Source organism: Gorilla gorilla, chromosome 5, assembly GCF_029281585.2.
Source record: "Gorilla gorilla gorilla isolate KB3781 chromosome 5, NHGRI_mGorGor1-v2.1_pri, whole genome shotgun sequence".
Classification (NCBI taxonomy): domain Eukaryota; kingdom Metazoa; phylum Chordata; class Mammalia; order Primates; family Hominidae; genus Gorilla; species Gorilla gorilla.
Genome location: NC_073229.2, coordinates 81,722,721 through 81,736,934, shown reverse-complemented (window position 1 = coordinate 81,736,934; position 14,214 = coordinate 81,722,721). Strand labels below are relative to the sequence as shown.

Here is a 14,214-nt window from a genome sequence, read left to right as displayed (position 1 = left end):
TTTTACCATCGTGTTTTGGAACTGTTTTCCAATTCCTTCATTCTCAATTAAACTATAACCAAGTAGATTAAAATTTTTAAATTTGCTCTAAAGCAAAATAGTTTCTTAAAAATCAATGTTGGCCTATATAATCAGAAATCCAAAGTTAGGCGAAATTAATTTGAACCAAGTGGAAACTTTACTCATACTATTTTCCGCTTTTCAGTAAACCTGCATAGCATCCAACATTCATTATATTATTTTAGTAAATATTCAAAGTTGTGAAACTACACATATTTGACTAAATTCCAGTTACCAATTGACCGTATCCTGGCTGACAGGATCCTGGTTGGCACCTATCTACCCAACAAGACCAGTTCCTACTGGCCTACTAATTCAATCTATCTTTAGTAATTAGGCTAAAAAATCTATGTCTCCAGACTCCCCTCTTGCCACAATTACACTGGTACAGTTCAGGTTCCTACCACCTACAGGATGGACTACACTTTAAGGTCCTTTAAAATGTTGTCCCTTTAACATGAAATTCCCTTCTTTCTCTGTCTGTACATTTGTATTTATCTGGTTTTTCCAAATAAATATCTTGGAAGACTCTCGTAAATAAGGTCTTGGAGGGGCCAGGCATGGTGGCTCACACATGTAATCCCAGCATTTTAGGAGGCCGAGGTGGGCAGATCACCTGAGGTCGGGAGTTCAAGACCAGCCTGATCAACATGAAGAAACCCCACCTCTACTAAAAATACAAAAAAAATTAGCCAGGCCTGGTGGCACATGCCTGTAATCCCAGCTACTTGGGAGGCTGAGGCAGGAGAATAGCTTGAACCCAGGAGGTGGAGGTTGTGGTGAGCTGAGATCACACCACTGCACTCCAGCCTGGGCAACAAGAGCGAAACTCCATCTCAAAAATAATTATAATAAATAAAATAAGGTCTTGGAAAGTCTTCATAAATAAGGGCTGTTTCTTTTATTTCAGTATGTTCAGAATGGTACATGTTCATGATAAACACACAATAAAAATCGGCTGAATGATCTATGCCAAGTAGATGGAATATGTACATATGTATGTATCTATGTATATACATATACACACAAATATATTTCTCTGTACTTTTTATAAGAATCGTAATATGATACTATGTTAAATATTTGTATATTTGTATATTCTACCAATCCATATTTTGATTTAGAAAAATACATGGACGACAACAAATTTGATTCTGGGAATCTATATTTCTAACAAATTCCCAAATGATGCTGATGCTGAGATCTACTGCTCTTAGAAATAAAAAAGCAACTAAAATGACTTAAATTCTATAACTAGTTAGAAACAGCTCTATCTAAAAAGAACCAAAACAGATAAAGATTATTTTTTCTCATATCGAAAGCCAAGCTTTAAAGATTTGGTAGAATTTACCATGTATTCAGCAAAATATAAATAAATAATATCTATGAACCTGTATGAAAATGTATTTCTATGTAAATAATATGGAAATTTCCATGTATTTGTTTATTAAATAAACATGTATTGAGTGCCTGCTATGAGTCAGGCACTGTTCTAGGTGCCTGAACATGCAGCAGTCAACAAGAAAGACAAGATACCTGCTTTTATATAGTTTACATTCTAATTGTAGGATACAGATAATAAATGAATAAATAAGCAATAAATATAAGGTAGTCATAAGCACCCAAAATTAAAAGAACATAATCTGGTAGCAAATAACCAATATCATTTATTGGAATATATATGCTAGCTGGAAAATAGTTTCAAAAGGCAAGAAAAATAATCCAAACCAGTAACTCTGAATAAGCATTTTATAGACAGATGGCTAATTTTTACATATATATAGGACTGACTTAACACATCTGACAGAGCAGGAGCATTGCCATCTTGGACAAGCACCATCATTTTAAAATTTACGTTGATCAAAAACTGCCTAAATCCAAAGGGCATCAGCTTAATGGCTAAAGTCAGCATGACCATAAACCACAAATAACATCTGTGACCAGAAACACGCCAAACCCCTCCCTGACCAGAGACATGCCAGCCCCGAGATATCCTCCCCTCCAGCTGGAGAGATGTCAGCCCCAACATAATCTCCTCTCCGACCAGAGACATTCCAACCCCGCCATAAACTTCTCCCCCACACAGAAACATTCCAAGCTCTCTCACCAATAAATACTCTCAGTCTGTAAGAGACAGCATTACTGACCAAACTCGGCCAGAAGCCCCACTCAGGTTTATTCTCCAAAATAAACCTGTCTTTGACTGTTGAGCTGCTTTTCGTGTTTCTTTCCTCCTTCTTTAGCTCTTACAACATCAAATTCCTAATAAAAAAAAACAGTCAGCATCAGAACCTTAAGCTGCTTCCACAATCCATTATTACTACTCAAAAATGTTTATAACAGAAATTATGTGCATTATAACACAAAAACTGCTTAACCTTAATAAAAGGCATCTAGAGACACAATACTTTTAATATTTATACTTTGGATGAGAGTTACAAACACTAATACAGGTGTAAATTATTTTAGAATACAGACAACACATTCCCCTCCAACATTAAGTATAACATTAGTTTTAAAAGCAAAGTATTAAAAAAAAATGCCTGCAACAAGCACAAGTAAGTAAAGATGGGAGGAAGAGACAGATACCGATCAGGCAGTCAATTCCAGAACAGAGCTGCATTAGAAGTTAGGGTAAAGAAATATTTGGTTCCAGGCAGTATATCTAGGAAAGGTAGTTGTAGCTGCAGAGTTAGAGCTCAAAATTGCTGGAGATATTATACCAGTCTCTGCTGACTCAAAAGTACTGGCTAAGTACCCAAAATATTTGCTCAGACTCACATAGCAATGTATCTCAAATAAGTCACAATGAGGACACAAATATTAAGAGAAAGAAATCAGACATTATGATCATTTGGGAAACAGTAGTACAGAAAAATTCCAGTTGAAATTGACTGTTACCACATCACTTTTCTTACACTGTTAGGACATAAGCTGTCCAAACAGCTGTCATTTCAAATCATTCGAGCTGGGTTCAACACCCAAGTCCTTTAATTAGCACTATAAAAACTGTTTAACATCTTCTATAATCATCCTAAAAAATATCCTATAAGCAGTATTTTAAGCCAACAATTTTTATACCTCTTAAGAATATTTTTAATTGTATGTATCACTTAACAAATAGATACAATGGTTCAATTAGAGAATATTGTAATTTAGTATGCTTTGGTTTATTACATGTCATTGAAAAAACATGTAAACGATATAGTTGAGAAAAACATGAACATTTACAATATGGACTATGTAACGACAGAACACTAAATAGTCATAGAAAGTCAGAAATGTGTCTTATAATCCTTTAGTCAAAATAACATTTGCTGTAATTAATAAGCTAATAAAAATATAGACTATATGTTATCTAGAAAACTAAAAAATTATTTTCTTTTATAAGAATTTTTGAAAAAAGTCTGCATTGCAAAATAAAAATTCCATAATAAAAAAATTTAAACATACAAGTTAAAAAAAAGACTACTGATGATATTGCTACACAGGCTATTCCAGATGTACATAAAAGAAGGCAGGTCAATGAACAAGTGTCCAACCCAAAGACTTAGTACTCAGGGTAAGTGTCCATATAGGCTGGTGCAGCTGGTTTTCCCTCTCAGCTTTCCTTTTTCTTCTCTCAGTTTACAGCACAAACAAAGCTAAAATGCTAGCTCAACTTCTCTCTTTTCACTTCAAAACAACACAGCTCGCCAGCCGGGCATGGTGGCAGTAGCTCACGCTTGTAATCCCAGAACTTTGGCAGGCCAAGGCGGGTGGATCACCTGAGGTCAGGAGCTCGAGACTAGCCTGAGCAACATGGCGAAACCCCGTCTCTACTAGAAATATAAAATTAGCTGAGCATGGTGATGCATGCCTGTAATCCCAGCTACTTGGGAGGCTGAGGCAGGAGAATTGCTTGAACCCTGGGAGGCAGAGGTTGCAGTGAGCTGAGACTGCACCACTGCACTCCAGCCTGGGTGACAGAGCGAGACTCTGTCTCAAACAAAAAAACAAAAAAACAAACAAACAAAAAACAACAACAACAACAACAACCCAGCTCTTGACTGGGCCATGAGATGCCCAGACATTTGGTCAAACATTACGGTGGGTGTGTCTGAGGGGGTGTATCTGGATATGATTAACATTTGAATTGGTAGTTAAAGTAAAGCAGATTGCCCTACCTAATGTGAATAATTGTCAACCAATCAATTGAAAGCCTAAACAGAACAAAAAGCCTGACCTCCTGTGAGTAAGAGGGAATCTCCTTCTGTCTGACTTCCTTAAACTGGGACCTCATTTTTTAAACTGAAACATTGACTCTTCCTGGGTCTCGAGGCTGTTGGCATTTGAGCTGGAACTAAAGCTGACCCTTGAACAACGCAGAGATTATAGGCAACAACTTCCACCCCTCACCCCATACAGTTAAAAATCCATGTATAACTTTTTATTCCCCAAATACTTAACAACTAAAACCCTACTGTTGACCATAAGCCTTACCGATAACATAAACAGCTGATTAACACATACTCTGAATATTACATATATTCACTGCATTATATATATTCAGCTATATAATATATATATTATATAATGGGTTATATATATATGTAACCTCACAATAAAGTAAATTGGAGAAAAAAACATTAAGAAAGTCATAATAGGCCAGGCACAGTGGCTCACACCTGTAATCCCATCACTTTGGGAGGCTGAGGCAGGCAGATCACCTGAGGTCAGGAGTTCAAGACCAGCCTAGCCAAAATGGTGAAACCCCGTCTCAACTAAAAATACAAAAAGAGAAAGAAAGTCATAAGAAAATACATTTACAGTACTGTACTACATTGATTGATACCGTAAGTTTACATTATCTATTTACAAGATGAACCATCTGTCTGAAATGGCAGTCAACCTTGGCTGGAGACCTCAATCTATATTACATATCAAGCAATTCAACTTTTTCTTGTAATATCATTACTTTTCTCTGGTTTGGGGAAGCATTTCCAGCATTACTAGTGACACTTCCTATGAGCCCCATGGTGTTATTCAAGGTTTATGGTATTGCACTGAACATGATGAAAAATACCCGAGAACTGTGAGAGATCACTTTACTGTAATATACAATTTACTGTGCAAACTGCTTACGCTGAGATGATTAGCATCACAGAGCGTTTTAAGCAGATACTTGCAACACTTATAGGCTCACCACAATAGCAACAGGGTGGGGCTATTAAATTACTATAGTAGTACAGAATGTGCTACAGTTAATTTTATGTAGGTTATAATACTGCATCTTTATATTTGTTTACATTTCTCTCTACTGGGAATAGCACCATGTATGGTCTGTACATTTGTGTGCATGTGTTTTGATAAATTTTAACTTTTTGCAATAGATTTCTGTATATCTCATGTTAGTAAATAAGACTAGTATATATTTTATACATTCATATATACTTTTTTCTTCCTTTTTTGATATTTCTAGGCTATGTGGTTCATCTGCAAATTTTTTCAAATTGTTGCATATCCCCAGAAAATTTTCCAATATACTTATTGAAAAAAATCCACATATAAGTGGACCCATGCAGTTCACACCTGTGTATTTCAAGCATCAACTTGTACACTATCATTCTTCTGGTTTTCAGGCTTTTGGATTCAGACTAGAACTACAACATTGGCTCTCCCGGGTCTTCAACTTGCCAACTGCGGATCTTGAGACTTGTCAACTTCCATAACCCCCAACTCTCTCTCTCTCTCTCGCTCTGTGTGTGTGTGTGAGAGAGTGTGTGTATGTCTGTGCACATGTGTGTGTAAGTGACAGAAAGACAGACACACACACAGTTCCATTTCTGTGGAGAACCCTAATACATTTACCTACTTAAGACATCGAATTTCTAATAAAAAGATCAAAAACTGTTTTAAATTAATAATACATAATGATGTCAATGGCAGAGCAAAATTCTCACATCACTTGAAGAGGGTCTAATTTAAAACCTTTCTGAACAGTCATTTCACAGCATGCATTAAAACTTTAAAATTGTGTGTAGTTTCCTTTTTTTTTTTTTCTTGAGATGGAGTCTTGCTCTGTCACTCAGGCTGGTGTGCAGTGGTGTGATCTCAGCTCACTGCAACCTCCACCTCCCAGGTTCAAGTGATTCTCCTGACTCAGCCACCCCAGTAGCTGGGATTACAGGCACCTGCCACCACGCCCAGTTAATTTTTGTAGTTTTAGTAGAGACGGTATTTCACCATGTTGGCCAGGCTGGTATTGAACTCCTGACCTCAGGCGACCCACCTGCCTCGGTCTCCCAAAGTGCTAGGATTATAGGCGTGTGCCAACCTGCCCAGCTGTGTGTAGTTTCTTATAATTTTATTTCCTGGTGAATGCATATATATATATATATATATATACACACACACACACACACACACACACACACACACACACACACACACACAGAATATAATCAAAACTATAATCAATTGTCTATGTCAACAGGATATTAGCTATTTGACTCTGTTATTTATATTAGTAACATATATAACAGAGTCAAATTAGACACAACCAAATGTCCAACAATAGGAGAATGATTAAACAAATTACATCACTTTCAAAGGATACATTATGTAACTCATTAAGATATTTTCAAAGATTGGTCAAAAATATGGAAAAATAATCATAATATAATGACAATTTTTAGAATGGTGAAAATCAGTGGTGTTTAGTTCTGTAGACTAGAGTAAAAGACTACAATGTTGACAGTAATTATTTCAAATTGGAGGGTAACAGGTGAATTTTTCTGTATTTTTCATATTTTCTGTAATTAGAATAAATTACCTTTAAAAGAAATATAAAAAACATTATCCAAAACTGCTCAAAGAAAATCCTATTAAATGACTTCATTAAGATTCTATGGATAATTGTCGATGAAGACAGTTTTAAAAACAAATCTGAAAAAACTGTAACAGCTTTTTATAATGTTATTTTTAAAAATCTAAGCTTTTTAATAAAGTATATAGCTACAGATATGAGCTGAATTGTGATCTCCTAAAAGTCATTTGTTGAACCCCTAACTCCAAATCCAACTGTAATTGGAGATAGGGCCTCTAAAGGGATAATTAAGGTTAAATGAGATCAGATGAGTGTGGGGCCCTAATCCCGTAAGACTAGTGTATTTATAAGAAAAGGAAGAAACACCAAGGATGCACATGCACAGAGAAAAGGCCATGTGAGCACAAAGCAATAAGAAGGCCACCTGTAAGCCAAGGAGACAGGCTTCAGGAGAAACCAAATCTGCCAATACTTGGATCTTGGACTTCCAGCCTCCAGAAGTGTGAGGAAATAAACTTCTCTTTTTTAAGCCAACCAGTCTGTGGTATTTTATTTTGGCAATGCTTGCAAACTAACATAAAACATAATAAAGTACTATAAAATGTACCTGGTAAATATTCTTTCTTCTATAATTTACTTTTAGGAGGCAGCAAATCAAGAAATAAACAGTAAAAAATGTTCTTCATACCACAGTGTCATGGCATAGAAGGGGCAAGAAATCATATTTCCAAGTAAAATGTTATTAGCTGGCACTATTAACGAGAAATAAGGCATAGGATTGGGAATATAAGCACTGCAGATAGGGTTTTTAAAAAGTTGTTCAGGTTTATAGTAATTATTGTCCATCTAAAAATGTTCTATAGGCTAGGTATAATGACTCAGGCTCACAGCTGTAATCACAACCCTTCAGCACGCCAAGGCAGGAGAATGGCTTGAGCCCAAGAGCTTGAGACCAACCTGGGCAACATAGTGAGACTCCATCTCTACAAAAAATTAAAAAAAGAAAAAAATTAGCCAGGCATAATGGTGTCCACCTGTGGCCTTAGCTACTGGGAAGGATGAAGTGGGAGGATCACTTGAGCACAAAGGTCGAGGCTGCAGTGAGCCATGATTGCACCATTGCACTCCAGCCCAGCCTGGGCAACAGAAGAAGACCCTGTCTCGAAAAAAAAAACCAAGAGTTTATAAAAGATTCTGCATAACATAATAGAAAATATTTTAAATTGTTTCATTTTATTTGTTCATGATATCTCCCAGTGCTCAAAACATTATGTGCATATGTATAGACACACATATATTCCTACAGATATATAACTCTGAAAGCAATTTCAGTCTTATAATTACTACTGGCAGTATACCTACAAAGGAAAACATTCCTTTCCCAATCTTTTGTATTAGATTAATATGCAAGTTTCTTTTTACCTAAACTGAATTGTCAACACATCTATCCTTTTAGAATTTTCAACTACATTGCAGGGAGCATATTTAAAAAAAAATAGACCATTTCATTTTCAGACCAAATTAAAATATCAGGTACCACTCTGATATTTTTTTTTCAAAATTACCTTGTCTGGATCCATCTTTCCTTTGATAAATTCTTGCTTCCAGAACTGCAATGCCTGTTCCAAAGTTAAACCAATGCCCTTCAGAAATAGGACATACTGCATTCGGCCTCCATGACGAAGATGGTGATTTTCCCGCAAGGCTTTATGTAACTGACGCATGCAAAGTGGGAAGGATTTGGTAGAAAGCTACAAGAAAAAACAGTAGAGTTTTAAGTTAAGTGGAAGACTTATCAGGTCCCCTGTAATATTTGTTATGGTTGCTAATTCAATTTAATTGGAATAAAAAAACAAACACCATAAGAAAGTGCTACTTTATTACTGTGGTTACAGATGACTCTTATCTGTATGTTTCTTATTAACATTTTTTATTGGTTACAAGTTAATATAACATTTTAGATACTTTGGATTAAATAACATACTATTAAAATTTATTTTACCTGTTTTTTTTAATTTAATTAAACTTTTTCTTTGAAGTTAACTATAGACTCCCATACAGTTACAAGAAATAATACAAAGAGATAGCATATATCCAAATTCCCCCAAAGATAAAATCATGTACGACTACAGTAGATTATCATAAACAGGATACTGACATTGATACAATCCACTAGTCTTATTCAGGTTTCCTCAGTTGTACTCATGCACTTACTTCCGTATTAAATTTTATACAATTTTGTCACATGTAGGTTCATACATCCACCACCACAGTCAAGATGCAGAACAGTTCTGTCACCACAAGGATCTCTCATGATTTTATAACCGCCCCCATCTAACTTTTGCACCCTGCTCCCCTCCCTCAGCTCCCTAATCTTTGGCAACCACTGATCTGGTTCTCCATCTCTATAATTTTGTCATTTCAAGAGTATAATAGAATCATATAATATGTATTGTTTTGAGATTGTCATTTTTTACTCAGCAGAATTCCCTCAAGATTCATCTAAGTTGTATATAAGCTCATTTCTTTATTACTAACTAGTTTTCCATGGTATGAATGTATCATAATTTATTTATTCACTCATTGAAGAACACTTGGGTTGTTTCCAGTTTGGGCTATTTCAAATGAAGCTATTATGAGCATTCTTGAAGAGGTTTTTATGTGAACATAAGATTTCATTTCCCTGAGATAAAAGTACAATTGCTGAATAGCAGATGAACTTTTAAGATAACTCAAATACAAAGCAGAATACAAAAATAAGAGAAACTTCTCATAAGGAAAATTCAAATAAATATGTTAAAGAAACCAAGTTAAAAGGAACAAAGTGTAGTTAGTGCCTTAGTGCCAAAAATGAAATATCATTGCCTACTTTAATTTTTCACTTACGGTTTCAATTGCATTCTCTATGACTTCCTTAAATATCCTCCCAAGAGTTAAATTCTTACTCCCTCACATATGCCTTAGCAAGTTCACTTCATCTATAAGAAAGAGCAGGTCTCACTTTGCTTGACTTTGCTGCTCCCTCTAGTGACCATCTAGTTTCTCTTCATTCTTTTACAGTATCAACTTCTGAATTTTTCCATCCCCAGTCTAGTTCATTCAGACCTATATCCTCCCTTGGTAGAACTAACTAGAAAGCCTTTCAGCTCATTTTCATGAGACCATTTTTGTTGCTTCATATTAATATCTGATTTTTTTCTAAACATTGTTCTAATCCATCCAATCAATATTCAACATCCTTAGTATGAACATGCAAGGTTTCCTCAATATCTGGTAACTACTTTTCTTTTTTTTCTTCTTTTTTTTTTATTTTTTTGAGATGGAATCTCACTCCGTTGCCCAGGCTGGAGTGCAGCAGTGCCATCTCGGCTCACTATAACCTCTGCCTCCCAGGTTCATGTGATTCTCCTTCTTCAGCCTCCTGAGTAGCAGGGATTACAGGTGCCTGCCAACATGCCCAGCTGATTTTGGTATTTGTAGTAGAGACAGGGTTTCACCATGTTGGCCGGGCTGGTCTCGAACTCCTGACCTCAGGTGATCCTCCCACCTTGGCCTCTCAAAGTGCTAGGATTACAGATGGCATGACCCACTGTGCCTGGCCAATAACTACTTTTCAATTATACATAACAGAACAATTATTTATTAAGTGTTCTGGAAAATAAGCTAGGACCTAATTGTCCCCTTTAATTCAGTTAAGGAAAAAGACACCACAATTATTATATTCACTACTATGTAAGTTAAACACATGAAATAAATGATAAAATGAGGGCTCCAACAAGGGCAAAACTTGAGCACCACAGAAGCACTGTGACAGGGAGCCTGGGAAAGCCCAGTATATTATTACTACACCAAAATCAGTCCTCGGCTCCAGTCCACTGGATTATTCACTATCCCATGACCACACAGTCATGCTCTGTAGCTTCTCATTTTTCTCACTCTGCTAGCCCTGCCTGGTGCACCCTTCTCATGCACATGCCATGTAGCCAAAGCCAAGTCATCATTCAAGACCCAACTCAATTTCTATTTCTTTGGCACGTTCCTTGATTACTTCTTATTCATTCAATCAACAAATATCTATTTAACACTTACTATGTGTACAGCCCTGGGGAACCAGTAGTGAACAAAGAAGTCAAAAACCCTGTCCTCGAAGAGCTTATTTTTAATAGGAGGAGACGGACAATGAATAGAGACACTAAAAAGATAACATCTGATGCCAAAACACTGGAAATGAAATAGAGAAATGAAATCAAGTGTGATTAGGGGAGAGGTACTTCAATTTGGGTGGCCAGGGAAGCCTTTTTGAGGAGACGGCATTTCAAGTAAGACAAAGTAAATTGGATTCTAGTGAAATTAGGATCCTGAGAAGGAATAAATGTGATGTGCTAAAAGAGAGCATAAGATCCATGTGACCAGAGCAAGTGAGTGAGCCGGAATGGAGCAGAAGATAAAATAGAAATGATGAGCACATATGGTTTCAGAGGCCACAACATGAGTTTGGATTTAAGTCCACATATGATGAAAACCCACTAGAGGGTTCTGACCAGAAGACTGATGTGATTCAATAAACAAAGAGAACTCTGGCTGTTATGTAGTGAAAAGACTATATGAGAGTAAGAATGGAAGCAGGAGGGATACTTAAGAGGTCTGGGCAGTAGTCCAAATAATAAAAATTAAAAAGATAGTGTCTGGCTATACACAGATAGAAAAATGATCATGGAAAACAAGCAAACAAAAGAATCATAAGTCCCGGATAGGGGATAAATTATCAACTTGGATCTTGCAGAGGCCAAGAACAATAACAAGAATAGCACCAGTACACAAAACCATTAGCTAGGTGTTCAAATCATCAACGAATACAGGTGTGGGGGGAGGGGGTGGAATAGCAACAAAGGAGGTATCAGATGATATAATAAGATCACAAGGGTTTTAAAGGAGCTGGAGCTGTAACAATGGAAGGCAGAGAAATGTGGACCAAGAAAGACACTCACCGCATACCTATATACGAACTCAGGGGGAAAGTTGTCTCTACTTGAAGAGGCCCACAGGGGAAACAGCACTGAGAAAGCCAGATTTGTTAGAAGAAAAAACTAAAGAAAACATTTGGAGAAGAGTTGCAAATACCAAGGGATATGCAAATGACATGCTGTTGTGAAGATCAAACAATATAGATACAGAGTTAGGAGGCAGTCCAAAAAAAGATACATCTGTATTACTCACCATGGGGTCTCAGGCACAGACCCATGACAGGATCATCATCATAGCACTTAACATTATATTGCTCATTTATTATTTGTTATGTTGTCCCTCTCCCTCATGTAAGGTCCATGAAGGCAGGGACATTTTCTGTTTTCCTCACTTCTATATCCACAGCACAATGGCTGCTACATAACTGATGGGCTCAATACATATCCATTAAATGAATTAATATTTCTATGAACTCCAACAGTATCCAGCCAAATTCACATTTGCTTGTGAATGGGGAAACATCTAGCTAGAACTAAGAACAGAATTAACCTCCAACCATTCACATTATATAAGCACAAATCACATGAGTGGAAGTGAGAAAGGGGACTGTTAGAGATAAGTGTTTAATAAAAAAAAATTAAAAGATGGGACATCTTTGAGAACAAATTTCAAATCAACAAATCAACTGTGTAAAGTAGGCAACCCTATTGTTATTTCTAGACATATTAACTGCAAGTACTTTTTTATAATTTTTCAAATGGAAGATGACCTATTCATTCTGATCCAAACTCACGGTCTTTCTCTACTAGTCTTATTACAGTTCTTGTTTCCAAGCATTAAAATCCCTGTGCATTTTTAATTTATTGTGAATAATTTGGTAGTCATCTAACCCAAGATTATTTATGGCTGGCTTATTTTCCCTTTGTGTACGGAGTGCAAATGCTGTTATGTATTAAAGAGAAATTCTACAAGTATGGCAAAGTACGCTACCCTATGGAACCACAAAGTCAAATGATGCTAAAATAAGCTATCTATTAATCTCATAGCCTACACTAGATGATGAATTGTCCTCTCCCCCTGAAATTCATTTATCAAGTCCTGACCTCTAGTAGCTCCAAATGTGACTATATTTAGAGATGGGGCCTTTAAAGAACTCATTAAGATTAAAGGAGGCCATGGGGGTGGGGCCCTGGTCTCACATACTCAGTGTCCTTACAAAAAGAAGAGACACCAGGGATGTATGCAAGCAGTGGGAAAACCACAGAAGAACACAAGGAGAAGGCAGCCATCTGTGAGACAAGAAAGGCCCTGGAAGAAATCAAACCTACTATCCCTTTGATCTTGGATTTCGAGCCTCTAGACTGTGAGAAAATAAATTTCTGTTGTCATGACAGCCCTAACAAACTAATACACTTAATGTTTTCCATTTCCCCTTTATTAAATGTATACAGTATTTAAATGTAAACACAAACTCCATTTAGCTATTTAAAAGAATTCCTGTTTGGAATAGTTGATTAAATTCTGTTTTCATAAAAGTACAGATAATTTTCTGATTAAATGATTTTCCTATGATTTTTTAAAAATCATCTAAGTAGGACATGGGATTTTCTTTAAAATTAATCAGCAAGCAGTGAAATAATATTCTATCTCCTCACACAAAAGTCTTTGATTTAAGAAAATCTATGTTCCCTCCATTGATACAGTTCTAAGTTTAAAAGAATGTTCTACTTACCAAATCAATCTGATCTACAGAAATGTTCCCAACATTTCCCTGGGTACTGTAATCTTGGCTAGTGTAGGAATGACTTTAAAAAAAGAAAAAAAAAATTAAAACAGATTCATAAAATACTTTTGATCCCTTCGAAGGAAATTTTTTAAATTCTGAAAATGATTAAAATAAGAAAGCATTTTACATGTAAACCTTAGCAGAAACATAGCCAAGTGTTTTAAACATATTTAATGAAATTAATTTAAGTAACTTACCCCAAAATAATAGAAAAATATAGTAACAGTCTGAACCTCCTGACTCCTAGTCTAGAGCACCACTTCCATTTTTTTAGAAGCATAATCCAAATTGTTGTTAAAGTTCAAATCTCTACCATTTATCCTTTATTAACAGCACGACAACATAGCAAAAAAGAAGCTGGAACTTAAATTGGGAATCATCACTTAAAAGTAGCATGTGAGCAAGTTACTTAGTTACTCTCTGTATGCCAGGTGCCTTATTGACTAATGGCGATAATAATGCCTGCTTTGCAGTGTTGATAGGAGGTCTGAATTGTAAGAATTTTTGTTAAAGAGTCTGACATAAAGCAATCACTGTTTATTAAAATAAATAATATCTGAATAGCATTTTACAGTGTACAAAGAGTCTTCAATAG

The 14,214-nt window shown here is 36.0% G+C and overlaps 1 pseudogene; it reads right to left on the bottom strand.

Moving 5' to 3' along the window:
• Positions 1 to 14,214, bottom strand: part of LOC129534463 (DNA primase large subunit-like) — a 278,547-nt pseudogene that overhangs the window by 99,019 nt on the left and 165,314 nt on the right.